The sequence below is a fragment of the Buteo buteo genome, chromosome 11 (assembly GCF_964188355.1).
Source record: "Buteo buteo chromosome 11, bButBut1.hap1.1, whole genome shotgun sequence".
In the NCBI taxonomy this organism is placed as follows: domain Eukaryota; kingdom Metazoa; phylum Chordata; class Aves; order Accipitriformes; family Accipitridae; genus Buteo; species Buteo buteo.
Window position 1 is genome coordinate 817,067 of NC_134181.1, and position 20,812 is coordinate 837,878.

The following is a 20,812-nucleotide window of genomic DNA, read 5'->3' on the forward strand; positions in this document are numbered from 1 at the left end:
ATGTCCCTGTGAAAATGTATATCATGTATGAATGCTACATTAGCCCTAAACCCTTTTTATGATATGGGGGTTTATGACTTTGAGCTGGTAATACTATTTGATACTTCTCTATTCTGAAATTACTGCATTTTTGGCCCTTCCTAGGAAGACTCTTCACGTCCACAAATTGCACTGCCTTGGAAATCTAGTGGGAAGAATTGGGGTTAAGTCCCACTCATTTTAGGTAGGAGTGTGTGTGTGAATAATGAAGGGGTAGAAAAAAGACTTCTGTTGCAGGGATTGGTCTCACGCAGCTGGACAGACCTCTGGTAACCACGGGACAGGCGTCCTTTTACTTACGGCCGGCTGTTGGGGGAAGTCTGGGTGACTCCTCTCGCCTCTTGTTCTTTCTCCTAATCAAAGACTTTCATCATTCCTTTATTTTCTGGGACAATTTCTATCATCCTCAGAGAGGCCACATTTCCAAGGATACTTAATTTTTCCCTCTCTGCCACCCAATCCTTAACTAAGGCTTCAAGGCAAGTTCCTCTGTGTTAGCACTGCCTCCGTCCTGCTGAAACATTGCTGTCAGATCTAGCCCTATTCCTTTAGAATTTCTCTCCTCAAACACTGAGATCAGCTTGGATCTAGAACGAGTTATGGTGCAGGCAGAGCAATTTGCACTATTTTAAAGACCTACATATACTAAGTAATGTGTGCACTACGTGTGGGTGCACATACGTGATCCACAGATGCGATGCAGAGACCACATGCTTTCTGTACAGTCCTAACACACACTCCAAACAGGCAGAGCTCACCCACACATGGAACAATTCCACGCACACACACACGATATTTCTGTATCTGAATGCATCAGAACTGGCTTGGATTAATTTATCAGGCACCTGTATACTGAAGATCTGCAGATGCATTCTCTGCAAAGCTCTGCAAGCAAAGGTGGGACAGTGGTTTGAATGGTGGCTTTTCAGCATCATCAGCATCACAAGCAATATTCTCTGGCGTGACACAAAGCAAAGGCCAACATGAATTAGAGATGCCAGAAAAGAAAGATCCCTCCCCTCCCGTTGCAGTCCTTCCCTCCCAGTAACATCCAGTTCCTGTACATTTAGGAAGGGTGGAAATATCACAGGGCACTGCCAGGTAGGCAGTTCACGTGAAAATCTGACTCTCATGCTATTTTTAATGTGTCCCCCGTGTATTAGAGGACTATTTACGTTACATTTATTTAAGTGCGTGTGAGTTTATGTGTTAATGCCTGCTCACATACAGGATAAAAATACACAGCACAGTTAGTCAAATACATGTAAATACAGACAGAATCCTATTTATCTGGCAGACCACACAAAGGCTAAGAAATGAAAAATGCACTCACGCCCTCTGACACCCTGGCCGAGTGTGTGCACGAGAGCTCTCGTGGTAGGGACTGAAGACTGGCTTCTGGCTCCCTCTCTCTCCCTCTCCCTTTTCTGTTAAGAAGATACTTTGAGCGCAGGGATTGCTCACAATCTGGCTGTGTGATCCACATGCAGGACTTGTAATATGCCTGCTATTTCCCTCTCTCTCCCTCTCCCCCCCATCAAACCTCCCCCCACCCCATCCCTCTTGTTCTCATGTTCAGTGGTTATTTTAGCTTAATGTGGTGACATCACAGCTCTCTTAGTGAGATAAAGCCCTCGCCGTGAATACAGAATACAGCTCCACTGATCACTTCCAAATGATGGGATTTAGCGAGGTCTGATATTTAGTGCTCATCCCTATAGCAGAAGACGCTGTGTTCTGGTGCAGCTCAGTGCAGGTTTCACTGTGAGTTTGCACAGCCCTGCTGCAGCGTGTGGGTGACGGCATAGTGTCTTACTCTGTAAATTGGGAGTGAGACCTGGGAGAGACACTTTTAATAAGTTCACTCATTTTTGAATAGCAGAGGAGAACGGCTAGACACCTGTCTGTTGCCATCACTTGAATTTGGTAGGGTTTGTATGCAAAGACTGGAAGGAGACTGTTCTTAGCTGAGGAGAGAGATGGAGAGCTGGAAGACATCTCATTTTTCAGCATCATAGAGTAGCCAAAATCCCGCTTGGTATTAAAATGAAAATCTCTGTCAATTTTTAAAGTTGCCCAAGAACCCCTCTATAACTTTTCATTTATCTGTAATTCCTCCACCCTTTTATATCAGATTTGCAATAGCCTCAACAGTTTTCACGATTTTGTTCTGCGTTCTTCTAAAATGGGAAACAAAGAAATAGCACATCGTATTATAAAAACTTAACAGCGGACCAGATAAGAAATGCAGGAGGAGAATAATGCAGTCAAATAAGCTTTCCATTATTAACAACTGTGCCCTGAGGTCTACGGGCATAGTCCCAAAACCTAAATTATCTTAAATCATGAGGTAACCAATAAAGACAGCTTGGGACAGCAGAAGGGGTCTGTGATTTCAAGGGGTTTGTAGACCACATATATATGATTAACATTTCTGTGCTAAGGTTTATTACTTCATTATAATATTTTCCATCATAAATGAATAGGTAAAACACCTGGCTATTAAATATAAACCTATCCCTCAGGATGATCAGATTATCACTTGAATTTAAAATCTTTCTGAATTTTTAATAATGCATAACAAATAAGATTATTTATGCACTTTCTTCGCTCTGCTTGCAGGGCCCACGATTACGTATAGCCTCCGCTCCTGAAATGCAAGCTCTGCAGGAGGGTACGCTGGCTGCTCCCCCTCTCCGCTCGCTCTCCTCCCGGCTCTGCCCGAGATCCCCGCGTTTTCGCGAGGAGGGGACGAGGGACTCGTCTCGGCAGCCCAGCCCCGCGGTGGGCACCGCCAGGCCCCGGCCGCTCCGTTCCGGAGCGCGGGGTAATTAGCACCACGCGGGAGTCATCAGCCACGGCGGCGCAGAGGAAGCAGCTGAGGAATCAGGGGCTGGTGGATGGGAAAGTCAAGTGGAGGCCTGGCTGTCTGAAACCTCTTCAACAGATCCGTAGTCTGGACTTGAACCCTGCCCTCTCACCTCGAGGTCCCATATTTCTTCCCCCCGCTCCCCCCTCCCGCGTCTCCGGCGGCGGCGAAGGGCCGCGAGTGACCCCCGGCCACCGCCAGCGAGGGGCTGGGGGGGGGAAGCCGTGAGGGAGAGGCGAGCCGGGGGGAGAAGGGTCCCCGACTTCCTCCCAGGTAATTAAAGGGACTGTTTTCAAGGTTGCATGGGCAAAAGACAATTCGGCCTAATGAAGCATCGATCGGCCGGCACTAGGGTAGACAGGAGCTGACATTCACTCAGAGGTACCTCCAGCCGATGTAAAACACTGCACCGGGAATCATCCTCGCTGCTCGTCATTGCCCGTGACCTGCCTCGGGAAAGACGGAGCTCGCTTTACATGGATATTCGTTCCGTAATGACGCAAACTTGTGTGCTGGGCGGTATAAAATTATTAATTAGAGGCGCAAATTATTTTTGTGGTGGGGGGTTTTTTGTTTGTTTTTTCTTTCTTGGGATAAGCGTTCTTCGTCGTTCACATTATAACCCCGCCAATCAGCGCTGACAGTGCTGAATGCATGAGGTCAGTTATGGAGATGCAGGAAATTACTGGGGATTGGCAGGGACGTTTTTGTCAATTTGTAAGCAAAACCCTGTGTTATTGCCAGGTTTTCATCTTTTCATCACTGTCAGCCTGTGCCGGCACTAGATACCTAAAAGCAAAATCATCTCAGAGGCTGCTGGAAAATTAACGGGGGAAGATTAAAAATATATTTAAAATATTTTCGTGTAAAACAGAAATAGGAAACAGGTACTTACATTAAAAAAATTAAGCCAATTAAGCCCCCTGGAAGTGCTGACACATAAAGCTCGCCACTCACCCTAACCAGGCATCTGCTCCCTCGCTCGGAAGCCGAGCAGCTCGACAGCATCGCGCTCCCTGGGCTCCCAAACCTGCCCTCGCCTCACCCAGCCCCTTTCTTCTGTCCCAAATGTTTGCATTTGTAGGACGTCTGAATGGTAATAAAAGGTCCAGGAAATGATAGTTGTGCCAAGTAAATTGGGGTGAATGCTGGGGGAGGGGAGCGCGGATCGATTGTGAAACAACTTGTGCATTATCTGGGAAGGATTTGCTCACGGTCCTGCGCTGCTCCGTGTTACAAGAGGCCCCGCACTCAACAATAGCGTGTCCCCTCGGAGCAGGAAACACAAAGGGAATTTGCTCTGATTCAATCCACACAGTGAGGCCCCTCTGGGGCTAAAGAGGGTCACTTTTACCCTGGCTAAAAATAAAGAAAAAAGATTTTTTTTTTCCCCTCTAACACACACACACACACACGCATGCACGCACACACATGATCTAGTTGGAAAAAGCAGCCCGCCTCCACTCGATGAGATGCTTAAAAATCACGAACCTTCTCTCTCATTTTTCCCATTCAGACTTTAGAATTTATCAGAATTTACTTGCAGAAAAATTTAAATAAGTAGAATGTGATCAAAGAATGCCAAAACGTCCTCTTCCTTTTATTCCATTTACTTGTATAACAAGTGCCTTTACTAGGGGACTGCTGCAACATTGGCCCCTAATAACAAAGGAGGTGACAGTTGGGGCACAGAACTGTAAACTGAATTTTAAAAGACACACGAGAGCCTAGATATCAGGGTTCTGCTGTAGTCAAATATATTTGTTTTCTAATACTTTGCCTTTTTTGTTCAAAACAGCAGTTAGCGTTCTCCTTCTAATCCCAAATTCTTTCATCGAGAACAGGTCAGTAAAGAAAAGCAGTAATTGTGTGCAACACCTGCTGAAATTAAAAAAAAAAAAAAAAAAAGTTTTTCCTAAAAATCGCTAAAATGTAGCTCAGCAGATTCTATCTGCATTAATTTGGCTGAACAACAAGATATTGCTGGGGACAAACTCTGAATAAAGCGGTCCCGAGTTCCCAGAATTGGCACAGCTCAGCCTAAACAATGGCTGCTTCCTATTCACCTTAACCCAGCTTTTCAAAAGAACATCCCCAGAAACACAAAGCATCAGCGGGAAATGGCAATTTTATGAATCCTAATCAATCAAAGGGCTTATTAACTCAATGTGAAGCCAGATTAAAATCTTTAATTATAAATCGTGCTAAAAGGAAAAACAAAATGTACTTATGGTACATTGAAAATTCCGGATATTAACATAGTTGCCATTATCTCTCTCAATATTAAATTTCCCCTCCCTGCCCTGCAACATGCTCACCTTTTTCTGTTCCTAAAGAACAGAACTGTAGAGCAAACTCATTTTTCTCCTTCCCAGGCTTATTAAAATGTATTCTTTCTCCCCGCACACTCGGGTTTGCAGGGGAGCGGGGCTGGGGGGGGTGCGGGAAGCCCCATTCCAGCCGTGCAGGCGGCGGCGAGGGGGAGCGGTTGTTTATTAAGTGGGCCAAGTCGGAGTTACAGATTATTTTTTTTGGGCCACAATCAAATGTGAAGCATTTCTGCTAATGAAAACGGCATGCATGTCTGTGCAAGCGCGGGTGATTGGCAGGGCTGCAGATTGCTAGCCACAGGAAGGGCCCTCGCTGCAAGCGCCGGTGTGAGCGGGGCTATGGGTGCTTTTTTATCAGGCAGACATTTGGGAAATGACCACGGCAAATGTAATCACAGTTGGACGGGCGGGTGGGGGCGGGGGCGAGGGAGAGCAGAGAATGAGATTCGCATGTTTTATTTATTTGTTCAAAGTCACGGTCATCCCATTGTGTGTCCCTCTCCGTGCCTGTCATCTCCGGCCCCTCCAGCCCACCCCCTGCCCCAGCCCCATTGTCAGCACCCGAGGCAGGGCGCAGCTCGGGTTTATCATAAAACACACCTAACTTCTCCAAAGCGTGGCATTTGGCCGGAAAAGGGCTTATTTTCTGTTTGGAATATTAGCGTTGTCAAAACAGGCTCTAACTATGTTGTTAAGAGAGACGTTTCCTGCGCAATCGCTGCGCTGCCTCTTTAGCAGGTTACTTGCCACACGTCCCTGGCCTCACGCGCCTTCCCCTCCGTGGTATACTGGGTTTGCATTCGAAATCAAAGATCTTTTTCTTTTGCACAAAATGAATTTTTCAAAGGAGAGTGAAATTTCCTCTGGAAAGAGAGACTACAGGACACGCTCAGGCTGTGATTCTAGGTCACTTCGGTTTTTTTATACAGAATTCCTATTTTCCTTGCTACTCCTTTTCTCTTAATGCATTGCTTCCCTGGGATTTATTTCTTCAGCACTCCCAAAACGAAGAGCACCTTTTCTGACTTGGGATTTTTCAGATTTGCTGTCAGTTTTGCAACCACAACTGAAACCCTGAAACATGTTTCCCTTCTGTAAAACTTAAGGAAAACACAGCTGGTTAATCTGAAATGTAGGTTTAATTTTAAAAAAATGGGAACTTATTTTTGTATTTTACAAACGGCTGGTTGGCTCCAAAACACTCGCAAAAGCCAATTTCACACCTTAGAGAAGGGAATCACCGTCTCTGCTCTCTAATTGCCGCCTGACAGTTCTGCACTCTGTCCTGAATTTCCACTGCTGTCCACAGACACCAGAGATTCCCTGCCCGGCTATTTTCAAACCCGCTCTGGAACAGGCAGGGGCCGTGCCTGCATGTGCTCATCAAGGTCCTTGCGTTCCTCGGGCAGGGTAAATAATTTGTAATACTGCTTTTCAAAATACGAACACCACCTGTCTGTAAATCGTGCACAGCAACACATTAATGGAAGAGCTTGGGAACACGGACAAGACAATTTTAAAAATATAATCCATCTGGTACCGAATCTTTCTGTGCTGCATATGCATTTCTCAGATTTTGGGCTTTTTTCCCACAAATACACCCTTACACATACACTTTGCATATCTGTTCTTGAACTGAATACTTATGCTATATAGACAGAATACAGAGTACCAGATTATTTTTTGCAGATAAATGCTACATATACTTCTTGGCTGAAAACACTAACGCACAAACATTTATAGAACTCCTTTAAAACCTTAAATGCCGCGTAACAGCGATATTCCTTTGAAGATGATCATTAGACCTCATAAACAGGATACTGGAGGCACAGATCTTGTCCTCTTCAGCTCTTGCGACTGCCTTTCAGTAAATTCAGAAAAGATCCTTTGTGCCTAACTCGGTTTTCATTTCATTGCTTTTAAATTTGTTCAGCTTGACTTTTGACACTTTAGAGGCTTAGCCTTTTTTAAGTACAATAATATAATAAATATTTGTGTTGCCAAAGAAAAAGTGAATCTGTTGTTAGTGTTATATAAAGCAGGATCTCTTTTTCATTCGTTTGTTATAAATAATTCACACAACTATGTGCATTTTATAAACATAATATTTAGGAAACTGATACTATCAAACATTTTCGAGACAACACTCAGAAATATATACATATGCACAAAGTGTTTACTACAGTGTATTTGAACTGTAAACAAAAAAATTGTTAATGAAAGCAGAAAAATAAAGATATTTTACGTAAATAATTATGTTAATACAAAGTGTTTTCAGACTTATTTATACAAATTAGTCATCTGAATGACAAAAAGCTTTGACAAACTACAAACACCTATCAAAAATCATATTATTTGGCTCATTTTCCCTTGCAATTTCCATCTTTAGCTTGCCTTGGAAAAAGAAGACAGATTCAGAATCTCCCCTGCTATCTACAATACAGTAGGAACAAGCCTAGTCAAATGCATTTTTCTTTACTTAGATGTTGAAAAGTGTTTTCGTGGTTTTTCCATAAAATATTTGAAGAAATTGGAGTTTTTAAAAGTTTAAAAATAAAACAAAACAAATCTATTTTAATCCAAAATTATTTTCCCTAAAATATTTGTGTGCAGCAAGTTTGGTTCAATTAGAGGGGGGGAAAAAAAAATAAATCTTATTTTCAAGTAACAATATAATATGCAGAAAATACCTTCTTATTTTCCAACAGAGAACACTTTGAAATCATTCAGCAAAGAAATGATATATTTAAGGTGAATATGAAAAACACTGTGCAGGAATGACCTAAAGCTCTGCATCTGCATTTTGTGTACTTTTCGCTATTGATCTAATTTTAGGATGTTAAGTATTCCTATTTAGTTACTGCTACTGAAATGACATTTTCTTGCATTGTTAAGAAATTACGGTTTGGAAAAACTTTACCTTATTTATAAATCCAAACCACAAAATTTCAAACAAACTAGCTTTACTATTTTAAACGCCCTTTTCAACATTTGGGACTTTCTTGCTGTTCAGCTTCGCAGTCCGGCAGCGACTGTACGAATTCCATTATTCCCAAGAACAACAAAACCCCATTTATATTAACAGATGCTTCTACACGCGGTAGCGTGGCCGGAGATAAAAAGGCGCCGCGGCGTCAGTAGTTCCCAACCATTTAATCTGGATTAATCTCGCTCTGCGCTCGCCCCATAAACCTGACTTTTGGGGAGCGCGGTGGGCGAGGAGCGGCGTCCTAGGGCTCTCCAGGTGCCCAATTAGACGCGTCTCCGGACCCTGGTTTTCAGCCTCAGTCTCTCTGTTGGGGCAAACCCATTTATCTTTCTCGCTCCCTGGGCGGGAGGGGCTGGGGGGGCCCCCGCTTCGCCTGTTGTCAGCGGGCATCGATCAGCCCCTCCCGGCTGGTGGCGGCGGTGAGGGCAGCTCCCCCAGGAGCCCTTCGGGGCTGGGCCACGTCAGGGGAGGCTGTATTGAGTCATGATCCGAATGACTGCTCATTGAGGGAAACGGGTATTGGCGTCCCCATCAGCCGGAGACACCCTGGGTAACGCTTAAACAAGTCCACTCTGTTAATGTCAGGCCACCGGGGACACGTTTAGCCTCTCTGCTGACCATTAGGCCCTTTGATGGAGTGGACAATAAACTTGACAGGACAGGCCGGACACTGCTCTCGAGCGCACCTGCGCAGACGGCGCGCCACGGCCTGCCCACAGCATGCCCACAGCCTGCCCGCGGCCTGCCCACAGCATGCCCACAGCATGCCCACGGCCTGCCCGCGGCCTGCCCGCGGCCTGCCCACAGCATGCCCGCGGCCTGCTCAGGGCCTGCCCACAGCATGCCCACGGCCTGCTCGGGGCCTGCCCGCGGCCTGCCTACAGCATGCCCACGGCCTGCCCACAGCATGCCCACGGCCTGCCCGCGTGGGCAGCACGCCTTGGGGCCGGGGCCAGCATCTCCGGCATCTCGGACCTACCGCGGGCGACCACGGGAAACCAGGGCCGCCCCAGCCGCCATCAGGGGAAGAAGGTTCTCCTAAAACTACCTCGGCCGAGGAGCCAAACCCGGGACAGGGAAGGGAAATTCTGTCGTTTTCAGGCTTTGCTTTAACTTTTTTCTCCCAAGTGTCTTTTCTACTGGCTGGACATTTTGGAAGCTGTTTCTTAACCGCCTTCTGTGAGAAAAAATTCGTTATCACTCTAGAAATAAGGGAATTTACGTAATTAACTACACCATGGTTACAGCACCTTGAAGGCAGCTTCTGCGAGCGGTTTATTTCGTGCCACCTTCCTAAAAAAGAAAATAATCAAAATGGGAAAATAGTGATATCAACCACCCTTCTCCATCCAGAGAACAATTCTTGGGGGAAAAAATCAAGTTTCAAAGTATCGATTCTGTATTCATCCATCAAAAATAAAAAATTAATAGGGAATTCGATCTTAGCTGTTTTCAGAGAAAGTGTTGATAATTGCATTTATAGTATTTAAAGAAATGGTATTTACATTTTTTGGTACGTGTGAGCTTACTAGTATTTACTTACTTAAGTTTCTGCCAGTAAAAAGGGCCCTGGGTTTGACAGAGCAAATTTTCCAGCATTTGGAAGCTTTTATACCAATTTTAACACCTTATCTCTTTTCCTCTAGAGAATTAACTGATATTGCATTAAACCAGAAAATTATATAGAATTTTAAACAGTCCGCACAACTGGAAAACTGACAGGTCATTAAAAAGCTCTACTGGAAAGAAACTTCATCCTAAAAATTTAGGGGTTTATATATAATATACAAGAATACATATATTTACAGATATACGTATGCTCATATACACAGCAATTTTACAATAGTTAAAAAATCTGCCTAAAATTAATTTAAAATAAACCCCATCTTTTAATATTAAGTACTTTACCAATAAAAACCATCAAAACCACTGAGATTTTCTTATAAACTAATAGTCAACAAAAAGCAACACAGCTAAAGAATATGTAAGTATAATCCAGATTATTCAGATATGATTTGTATTTTCAGTCAGACCTCAAAAGCTTTTAACAAAAGAAACATTCTTTTTGTCACTAATGCATTTTCTAATCCGTATAACTTGCTCAAATTTAAAGATATTTTTTAAAAGCCATTTAAAAAGACACAACAGTTTTGTGACACATCTCTGACTAACTTAGATAATGTTGCATTCATATGAATCCGAAAACAAAAGGATTTTTTCCTGCCACCCATGTGATGGTATTTGCTAAATGATTTCTGCGTTTATTCAGACTGAGCCTGTCTCACACCTACAATCTGAAAGCTACCCTCTTAGGAACACAGGTGACAATATGTCTGGATTATTATTTTTTTAATTTTTCATTGTTATTAAAATAATATATAAAATTAAGGAGAATGCCAACTATTATTTTTCCCTGTAGGACCTGTTACTTTAAGATAATACAAATTGTCCAGTATTCTCCATGAGGGCATGCTCTCAGGGCACGAGGGCACACAGACTCTAGATAAGTAATAATTTAGTATATCAGAAGGTGAAAAGAAAACGCAGAGTAAAAAAAAATAAGTCCTATTTTTGCAGAAAGCCTTCTCCACCAATTAAATGTAACGGCTCTTGTTTATCCTGGCTGGAATGCCGTGTTTTTCCCTGGGCCTGCGGATGCAGAATCCCAGTGTCAAAGGGGAGCCAGCATCATTGCTTGGAGCCTCACCTATAGCTCCTCTTTGTGTTCCGCTTCTCTCACATCTTTTCTCTCTGCATTTCCATTTCAAGCAACTGCACAAGGATAGCTCATGGATCAATTTCGACATCATATATTTAGTAATACAAAGTATGTATATTTTATATAAATATTTTCATTTAGTAGGAGCAGAACACAGCCTTTCTAAATGAGAAACGCAAAAGCTCCTCAATACCTGACTCACAGCCAGTCACCTTACCCTCTGGTTCACAAAGTTTCCCCAAAGCTTTTGTGAAAATTTCTGACCATGCATTATTCACATAGTTCATTGCTGCCTTCATAAAGTAGTTCTTGACCTGCCAGTCATCTGTGGGCACCGAAAGGTGTCAGAGCACACAAAATTATTGCTTTCTGGACAGCCTGTAACACCGAGCAGGGCCCTGTTCTTCCACCTGGTCCAATATTGCAGATACTGCCCCGTGCAGTCTCACCTAACTTAAGGAGCACCTATTAGCAGAGGCGTCTGGAAAAACTGCAGACAAAAGTCTGAACCCAGTACTGACTGCCAGCCATTAATTTTATGAGAGAATTTTGTGTAATTAGGAAAATGTGTGGGGCGGAATCGTCCCCTTTGTGGGCACACATGGATTACCCAGACATTGAAGTCTTTGGAAAAGCGCTTGTGTTCCTGTTGCCCGCCCAGCACACGGCACAACTGGGCCCTGGTTTCGGAGCAGAGTCCGTACCTGCTGTGTAACACAAACTGCAATATTTACACGGTTTCAGAGCTTAGTGACCACAGATATCTGCCTCAAAGCGTCTGAAACACTGCAGAGTCAAAATCCAATTTTGTATTTGAATAAACAGTAGCCCTAAATGATCTCCATTATACCTATCACAAAAAGATGAAGATAAAATTTGCAAATTTAACTTGACGTAACTGAACTTTGAGCTTTGAGTCTACACAGAAATTATATTACAACAATCATTTAGTTCTCCCTGTAATAGTCAGTTTATATATTGTAAAATATCTACAACCTTGGAAAAAGAGATACTGTGAAAAAAGCAGGAATTAAAAAAATCTCTAACCACTTCATTTAGGAGGAGTACAAAGGAAAAATTTTTTTAAATACATAATAAAATCCTGAAAGTTGCATCAACATGGTCACTACTTTCACGCATATTATGCATATTCCAGAGGAAAACCCTTCCTTGCACACTGCAAAGCTACCTCTCACGTCCAGAAGCAGGACTCGTAAGAAATAAACCTTAAAGGATAAAACTTTTGATGATAGCTAAGGGGGAAAACCTCCCAACCTCCCACCACTCCACTCAGACCCAGAGAGAAGCTCCCAGCACAGCAAAGTTCAGCACTCGTACAAGGCGCTCTGACCAGTTCTGCTCCATGCACCAGTCCCACATATGTATCGCCTGTACATTGCATCTTGTGTGAATCTCACTATGATTCTGTACTAGAACTGGAATTTCTGTAAGCTGCTAATGCCTCAAAGTATTCTTTTTTTTCCTCTTTCCTATCTTTTCATATGGTGTCTAAAATCTTATATAACCACTCCATTGTTTTTTCACTGCAAATTTCCTTAAACATTCTAAACTTGCTTGTTTCTTTTTCATTTTATCTTTTGCAAATCACCTGCATGGTCATCTGTTATCATTTTTGCCAGACACTTTCATGCTAACCAGCAAGGTCACTGCAAAACCTGTATTGATTTTCTTCCTAAATATCCAACTGTACAAATACATATTTTACCAACGGTTCTGAAGTCGTCCCTGAGAGCTAATGTAAACACAAACCAATACAGCTGCGAAAGCCTTTGCAACATGGAGTCATAAATGGACTTCTACAGATTCCCGTTGGAAAAAACATGGCTGGTTAACCCTTTTTTTCACTGAGGAAGTCAGTTTTGCAATGAAGCAGCCATGGCAATGAACTGGGCACCAACCACTCTCATACTTGGGGTAACAGACTGGCCACCCAGCAGAGTGGTCACCGCAGCCCGAGCAGCCATATGACGTTATCTTACAAGCATGTTCAAATACAGTAGATTTTGCTTGGTTGATTGATTTTAGCATTCAAATATACCTTCCACTGCTTCAACCCAGAGATATTCAATAGCCTTACTTTGAAATATATCAAATGTAAATTTTCCAAACTTATCAACCAAAGCTAGAATCTTTTAGCAATCAAGATAAATATCTGTAATCTCCCCTCCATTGATAGGGAGTTCGGTGGGGCTCAGAGCCTGGCCCGATCTCTCTTATATTCACCACAGAGTTTAAATGCCAGGCCTGGAGCTCACCAGAAGAATGCCCTGCTAGGTCATTAATTTCATGTTGTTAATTCTGCCCCCCCCCCCCCCCAAGAATGACAGAGTCCTTTTTGCAGCTGAATAAGGACCACCTCTCTTCCTAACCATGAGCAACAGAGATTCTCAGGTAAAACCAGATTTTCTTTTTTCTTAGCTTGGTCACCATCTAGGTACTCAAACATTTAAATCGGGATTACTAGAAAAACAAACAGTGTGGATGGCTAGAAAAAGTGATTCGGTGTGGGACTGTGCTTCAGACATACAGTTATAAGAAACCAACTTTGAATCATTGTACCAGACGCAGTCCCAGAGAAAAATGTATGCAGGCAACAGGGAGTTAAGTAAATAAATTTTTTCTTTTCTTTGTCGATGTGTTTAGTTCTCTTCCTGCCAAGACTCATTTCACTCTGCTATCTTGTGAGAGACACATATGGTGCAGTGAAATTGCCATCCAAGAAAGCATGTCCCAGCCTGTTGAGACATCATCAAATAAGATTAAAGCAAAGTAAAAATAAAAAGATAGAACGATTTTTTTTTTCTTTTTCTTGTACAGAGAACATCTGATGAAAGTCACTGAGGTACTTGAATGCTTCTAAAGGTTTTGCAACCATTTCTTTACTTTGCCTGGTTAAGAAAAAGGCAAAAATAACAAGCCAATATCTCCTTTTTCTTCTTCAAGTTAGTGAAAAAATGTGTTTCATAATAAACCTGATGTATATGAATAAAATACAATATCACCTTCTGTGGAAACAGCACTTAAATGCACAAAAATACCATTGCCTTTCTGCGCTGGTTGCCTCTCCACCAGCATCTCTGACTTCAGCATGCAGAAAATCTTTTGGGGCCAGGACAAAATAATTAGTCTACTAATCTAGTCCACAAAAAGGTCCAAGTTACCTCCCAAACAGCATATCTGGGTGCCTCTCTGGCTACCAACTGCTACACCAAAAATGAAAATTCATCGCCTGAGAAATACAGAAGTCCAAGCTACAGTATTTAAATAAGTGTGAAACTGTTGCCTGTTCTCCTTACCCACAGAAAGGCCTTGGGATGCTGGGCAGGATGAAGACAACTACAGGTTCTTTCCCTACAAGGTCTTTTCAGTTTCCACATTTTCAAATTAAAAAAAAGTACTGGGTAAAGAAATCCCAGCTGACCGCCCCTTGCTCTTGCACATGGTACTTAGGACAAGATGTAGGACCGGAGTGGAACCGCCAGGATGGTTTACGCTGTTTTATCAACAGGAATTGCTGAGAAGCAACTTGCCAGCTACTCTTTACTGCTTTGAAATCAGGCTCTGGAAATATTTCAGAATTACTGTACACCAGGAAAGCACCAGCGATTACAACACATACTGTACGTTCTATACTTTAAGTAAATAAACAGAAGTCTGCTCAAGGCCAAAAAGAAATCACAAGGGATAGGAGGAAGCCAAAATCAAATTAGCATTGTTGATCATGATAGAAGTTGAGGGGGAGCTTCTTAACCATACAAAATAATCTGCAAAATGGGGTTCAACTTCAGAAACAGGAATATATTTGTGCATTTCTTTGCTAACCTCTCCAGTTAGAGACTGCATTTCCAGATCTTGTTTCCAATGCATAGCCTTAACTGGACTGCAGGAAAGCAACAATGCATCAGTAGCAGAGATTATCCCTGGCCTTAATAAGCTGTTGTTGGCTTTCATAACAACTGCAGCCTAGGACGAGTCACACCGAGCTCAAAGACAATCTTACCAATAGCCTGGAGCAAGGATTATAGAAACAAGAATCCAAGGGGGGGGGGGGGGGGGGGGAGAGGGAGCAAAAATCCCAAGAAACAGGGGCTAATGTAAAATCGTTTACATATTAACCTTCTTCCTTTCTGACAGTGGTCAAGTTCTGATTCAAAATACAAATTATCTCCAATTACTTCAAAAGAGGCAGTCACAGAGCTGTCACTTAACCTTCACCATCTGTTTGGCTCAAAAGAAAGCTGTACAGCCTGCCACTTTGACCTCATCTTTCTCTTTCCACACTGGACAGGCACCAAAAGAAGAGAAGATGGCTTATTGTTCTCCAGAGAAAACCTCGGCCCTTGGGGAGCTGGGGGGCTGAGGGTGCTGGGAGGGGAGGGCAGAGCTTCAGGAGGTGACTTAATTTAACTCTTCGAGGGGAGGGGGGATTTGTTTTGGGAGGATGAGTTTGCAAACCTTCCTCTCTCCTTCTGCCAGCCGTCTGCAGAGATGAGGTTTGTTTAAAAGTGGAGCCTCTCTGCAAAAAGCAGTTGCAAAAAGCAGTTGCTGGCTAAACAACAGGGGTGGGTGAAAAAAGCAGAAGCTGATTCACAATGGATTCTGGCTTAGAGATTTTTGTAAATATACTAGCCAGACGTACACAGAAAAACATCAGCTATTTAAGATGTCAAAGGGAAAATAAATCCTAGAAATAAAATAGCTTTCTAGGAAAGACAGTAGCACAAAATGATTGGGAAAAAAACCAACCACAAACAAACAAACAAAAAGCCCAACCAAATAAAAAACCCCAAACCAACCAACCAACCGAAAACCTGAACACAAGAAGCTGCACACTCTGGCAAAGCACAACTTAAAAGTTACAAATATGACCTCATTGTAAGATAAATCAGAGTTCACCACTACTTTCAGTTGTACAGATTAGACCAAGGCTTGTCCCAATCTGCTCATTAACTGTCGCATATTCCAGCCTTTCTCATGGCTCCAGGGGAAGGCAGGGAGTTTATGGCTCAACCTCACCCTCGAGAAGTGGCAGCAGTGAAGGACCAAGTACCAATCCCCGCCAGCCGCCAACGGAGGACAAGCAGGGTGTCAGGGAATCAGGGCTCAGAAGCACGACCTACAAGTGCAGAGGTGTTGGGAATAAAAAAAATCTGTTTGAGAAAAGAGATTCCAGAGGGGCTGGAGGGCACGGTAATAGGGTGCAAATTTTTGAATGCCTCATGGTTTATGGGCAGTTTCTAATGCTTCTGCCGAGAAACATTACAGCATTTCCATTGGCTCTGATCTTTATTTTTAGTTTTATTACCCACTGCATAACAGGTTTCTTCAAGAGAGAAAGAAAGAAAGCAGATCCCTCTGTAAACAGGAGCAACTCCAACTCCTGAATGTTTCACATAGCCCTGCTTTAGCATGAGGATAATTTCATATGTGAAAACAGCTCCAAAACCAAACATCTTTGTAGCCGCATAAGCTACATGATGCTTTTGGCATCATTTGGCATGGGGAGGCAAACCCCTTTTCTTGTCACACAGTATTTAATCCAAGAAATGCACACCGCTGGATGACAAGAGCTGCAAACTTTCCATTTCCATAGCAGATGGGAACAAGTCAATTAGATACACAGAGCTACAGTACTGCTAACAGCAGCATACAGTACTGAGCATTTTGTTTGGTGGGAGAAAGGAAAGGCTGCTGCAAAAGGTGCTGAATCAAATAACGATCTCAAGCAAATAGCCCTTTACTTCCTAGAATCCAAATTCCTTTGCTACCTTTTTTAAAAACTCAAACAGAATATTGAACTCAATTTGCAGTTCAGAGGGGGCAAAAAACCTCCCTGCGCTCCTGCACTGGAATAGCCTGACAACAGCTGCAGCCACACTGAAATGTTTAATTTTACTTAAAACATTCTCTCAGGCCTATGTATTATTTGAAGTATAATGTACAGAATTATCTAATGAATTCCCAAATCAAATACTCTTATTTTGCTGCAGGCCATTTCCCAAGAACAAACTAAAGGCACACAGGCTTCTTTCTGTGTCTGACTGTTGAATTTAAACAGATGTCCAGTGGACATCAGCTTCTTTCAGATTGCCTCTCCCATTCACTCTTCTGTATCTCTGGCCAGTGCAAACCCCCTTAAATTAAAAACAAACAGAGAATCAAGATAACAAAAAATATGGCAAGACTACCAGGCACAGAAAGGTCTGTCGTGAATTCTGGCTGTCCCCTCGCTGCGGTAAGGGATGTGGTGACAGTGAGAAAGTGGCCTAGGAACAGCATCTGGCTCTGATTAGGTAACAAGCTGTAGCATCTGCAAACTTGTCAGTTCTCAGCCCACAACAAAGTCCAGCCAGCAGATCTGTGTTTAAAATGGGAACTAGCTGTTACATTTTATAAGACAAACATTATCTGTTCCCATTGCAGGGTGCCTTTTTATTAAAAGCCAGCTATAAGAGGAGAAATTAAATGTGCTTGTTACGTTTTACTTTTCATCTCAAGGAAAAAAACCATTCCGTTTCGAGTTTGTCTGTCAGAAACCTTTTTGCTTGTCTTTCCTCTGTGGAAGGGGCTGTAAGATAACAGTAGTGACTTCACAGCCCACAGTAAGCAGTCGCTGTGAACCTTGGGTGCTCTTAGAACATTTCTCTGCTTTTTTCTCTAAACAAGAAAAATAAAATAAAACCTCCATGCAGCAAGTCCATGAGCAGTGAGAAACCCAACCTGCGGCTATACTCCCCTGGGACGCACAATGGGGTACACAGCACCCTGCCTGGGGGGGGTCGGACACCTCCCTTCTCCGCAGCACGTCCACGCTGGTGTCCGAGCCGGCTGGTGCCGCAGCACCCACCTGCTGCTAGGCAGTGAGTCTTCCGTTCGACCGCTCAACATTCAAATTAAAACTCACTCATCTCCAAGTTTTTACCTATGTACTTGGCAAGTGTATTTGACTAAGAAAGCTTCCATATTTCACCATTTTTTTCTTCCTTTTTTTCCTTGGTATGTTGGAGTTGGTCTTTTTCTCTGCTCTCTGTATTACTGAATGACAGCTACAGTCCTCAATGCCTCTTCCATAACCTGAAATGTATTTATGCTTCTCTTTTGAAAAATGGAAAGAGAATACTCTGTGTGCCCCACGTAAGACCAAAGTTCAACATAACTGAGGAAGAACTGAAGAATCATTAAACCTGAAAAGTTAAATTTCTGTCCAACCTCACAGTTATTTTTGAACATCGAAGGGAAACCACCTATGAGCATCTCCATAAAATATGTTTCTGTAAAACTAAGCATTAGTCAAATCAGTAGTAGAGACTTAGATAGCATATATCCCTCTATATGGTTTTGGGAACCCGTCAAAAATTCATATAATTTAAAAATTTCTCAGTCTGAGCAGTTTGCTTCTAAAAATATTTCCCTTGGTGCCCGAGTCTGTCTGGGGATCAACCTGCGTAAACTTCAAACATGGCTTCAAGTCTGGTGGTACTTAGCACAGCAAGCAGAAAAATACATGACTGGTAGAAATGGAAAAAAAAAAAACCAAAACAAAAAAACCCATCACAGTCCCATCACAAAATCTGAACAGAATGAGAAAACACTATTTTTCCAAAACCCAGGATACTGCAGGACTCCAAAATAAGGACTTTAGGGGAAAAAAACGTAGCATTACAAGAACTCGGGCGAGGGGGTTTTGGTTGGCTTTTTTTTTTTTTTATAAACCTTGCTAAGAAATCTGGCCTATTTATTAGTTGTGAAATACAAACCACGTTATCAACAATCTTAAGGAAATGGATTGATGTTAAGTGATACTTCAGAATCCGCCCCGTAGCAAAGCTACTGCACCATTACAGAAAGATAAGCAGAAAATCCTTCCTGTAAATAAAGAAGACCTCCCTGATATTCTATAAACCATCCAGCTGATTTTTAAAAGCCAGTGACATAACTTATGGGTCTGGAACATTTCTGCTCTACAGCAGCATGCAGCACCTCCTATAAAATGAGACTTATTTAAAAAGAACAATTCCTAATTAAGATAATTATCCCGAAACGTTGTTGCCTAAGCGGCAACTCGTACTCTTTTTATTAATAACACAAGTGAATCTCCAGATTGCGTGAGTCGGGATGGATGCCACGCGCCGCCACGGGAAAAGCTGTTTGCCAAGATAAGCCTTTTCTAAATTTAATAAATCAAGCCGAGCAGAGACCCACTTGTGACCACAAGAGACAAGAGATCCATTTCCATTTGGGCAGGACAAACCGCGGGGAACGCGTTTTCTCGCAGGAACCGAGCTTTTGGGGCACGCGGGAAGAACGAACGGCGACAGCGAGCCCCCGGCGGAGGCTGCGGTGGCCGGATGACGGCGTCGCCGCCTGCGCGCACCGAGCAACGCGACTCGCCGGCCCCGAGCGGCGACACCGGCAGCGCGGCGGGACCAGCCCTCGCCCCCGGCTCCGCTCCCGCGGCGCGACGCGCCGCCCACCCCCGCCGCGGCCGCGGAAGCCGAGGCAGCGCCCACCGCCCCGCGCCCGCTGGAGGCGCCGCCCGCGGACCCCGCACCCCGGCCCCGGAGCGGAGCGGCAGCGCGGAGCGGAGCGGAGCGCCCCGTCCCTACGGCTCCGCCCGAGAGCAGCCGCTAACGGCCCCTCGGAGACAGGGGCGGGCAGCGCGGAAAGAAAACAAACAAACAAACAAACCACCCCAAAACCAAACCCCGCTTTGCAACAGTCAATAAAATCCCTTACTTGCAAAATTAGGAATTGTTTTCTTCTTCCCAAAAATTACACCTGGTAGAAAAAGTAATTTTTTTTTTTTTTTTGAGCAATTCTTGCTGCTGTGTGATCACTGTTTGAAATGAAGGCGTGATGAGAACCAGAACGGACTGAAGAAAAAACACTAGGAAATGAATCTGGTGAGCGAGCTAAGGCCGCACTTGAGAAGCGCTGCCACTTTGGGACATTATCCTGTATCACTTCCACCCACATCAGGGCTCGCTCTTGCCACACAGAGGCCTTTTCGCTCCCCAGAAGTTGTAAGGAATCTTACAGGTTTGTAGTTGTTGTCTTTCTGATCTCAGAGCTTTTAAAATGCTGGCAATCTTTAGGTCACCCAGTACCGTGTCACACTAAGCTGTACCCCGCTGCCAACCATCCACTGTCATACGCTTCTCATGGTGACTTCTGTAATGACACAGGAGACCAATGGGTCAATCTCAGTTATTTAATTTTGTTACCCACATTGTTTCTGCTACCACGCTTCTCTGTTCAAAACTCACTCTCAAATGCCGAAGTTCTCTCAATGTTACAGCTTTTTTACAAACTGCCGTGATTGCCATTATAAAACTGATAGAGCCAGCATTCCCCTAAAACCATTTTAAGTCCTCAGCAAAAGGCCATGCATTTTAAAAGCAACATGGTTTGTCCATTATTATGATTTATTATTATTTGCATTACAGTAGTACCCAGAGGCCCCTACCAGGGCTCCTTTGTGCTGGGCATTGTACAGAATTACACAGTAACACACTGATCTAAAAAACTTAAATTCAGCCTAAAAGGTTCCAGACCCTTCCATTCTCTCTAGGTATTTCCTCACTCAATGCGTTCATCATTTTATCATTCTAAGGGGCATTTCCCAAACTCTAGTCATTTTTTTCCCAGTAATACAGATTTAGAAGTTTCCCAGCGCCTTTACTTCCACTTCCAGGTACAACCCTATGATTAACATAGCAACAGGCTCCGAGGTCATCTGTGCAAAACCTACAGCCAGGTTTTAAAACGTCCTTTGGATCCAAGGACATGCAAGGTAATTATAAGCAGCAAGATGATATTAACTGGACTGCACCAAACAAAACAAC

General features: G+C 43.3%; 1 protein-coding gene across 2 annotated transcripts in view; it reads right to left on the minus strand.

Moving 5' to 3' along the window:
• ZFHX3 (zinc finger homeobox 3) overlaps nt 1-20,812 on the minus strand; it is a 665,716-nt gene that overhangs the window by 371,682 nt on the left and 273,222 nt on the right. The window contains exon 1 of one of the 2 annotated variants that reach the window (XM_075039731.1): nt 19,704-19,801. The exons of the other annotated variant lie outside the window; for it this stretch is intronic. The gene's annotated coding sequence lies outside the window, so the exon portion shown is untranslated. Of the gene's footprint in view, nt 1-19,703; nt 19,802-20,812 lie in introns of those variants that run through there. 2 annotated transcript variants of the gene reach the window in all.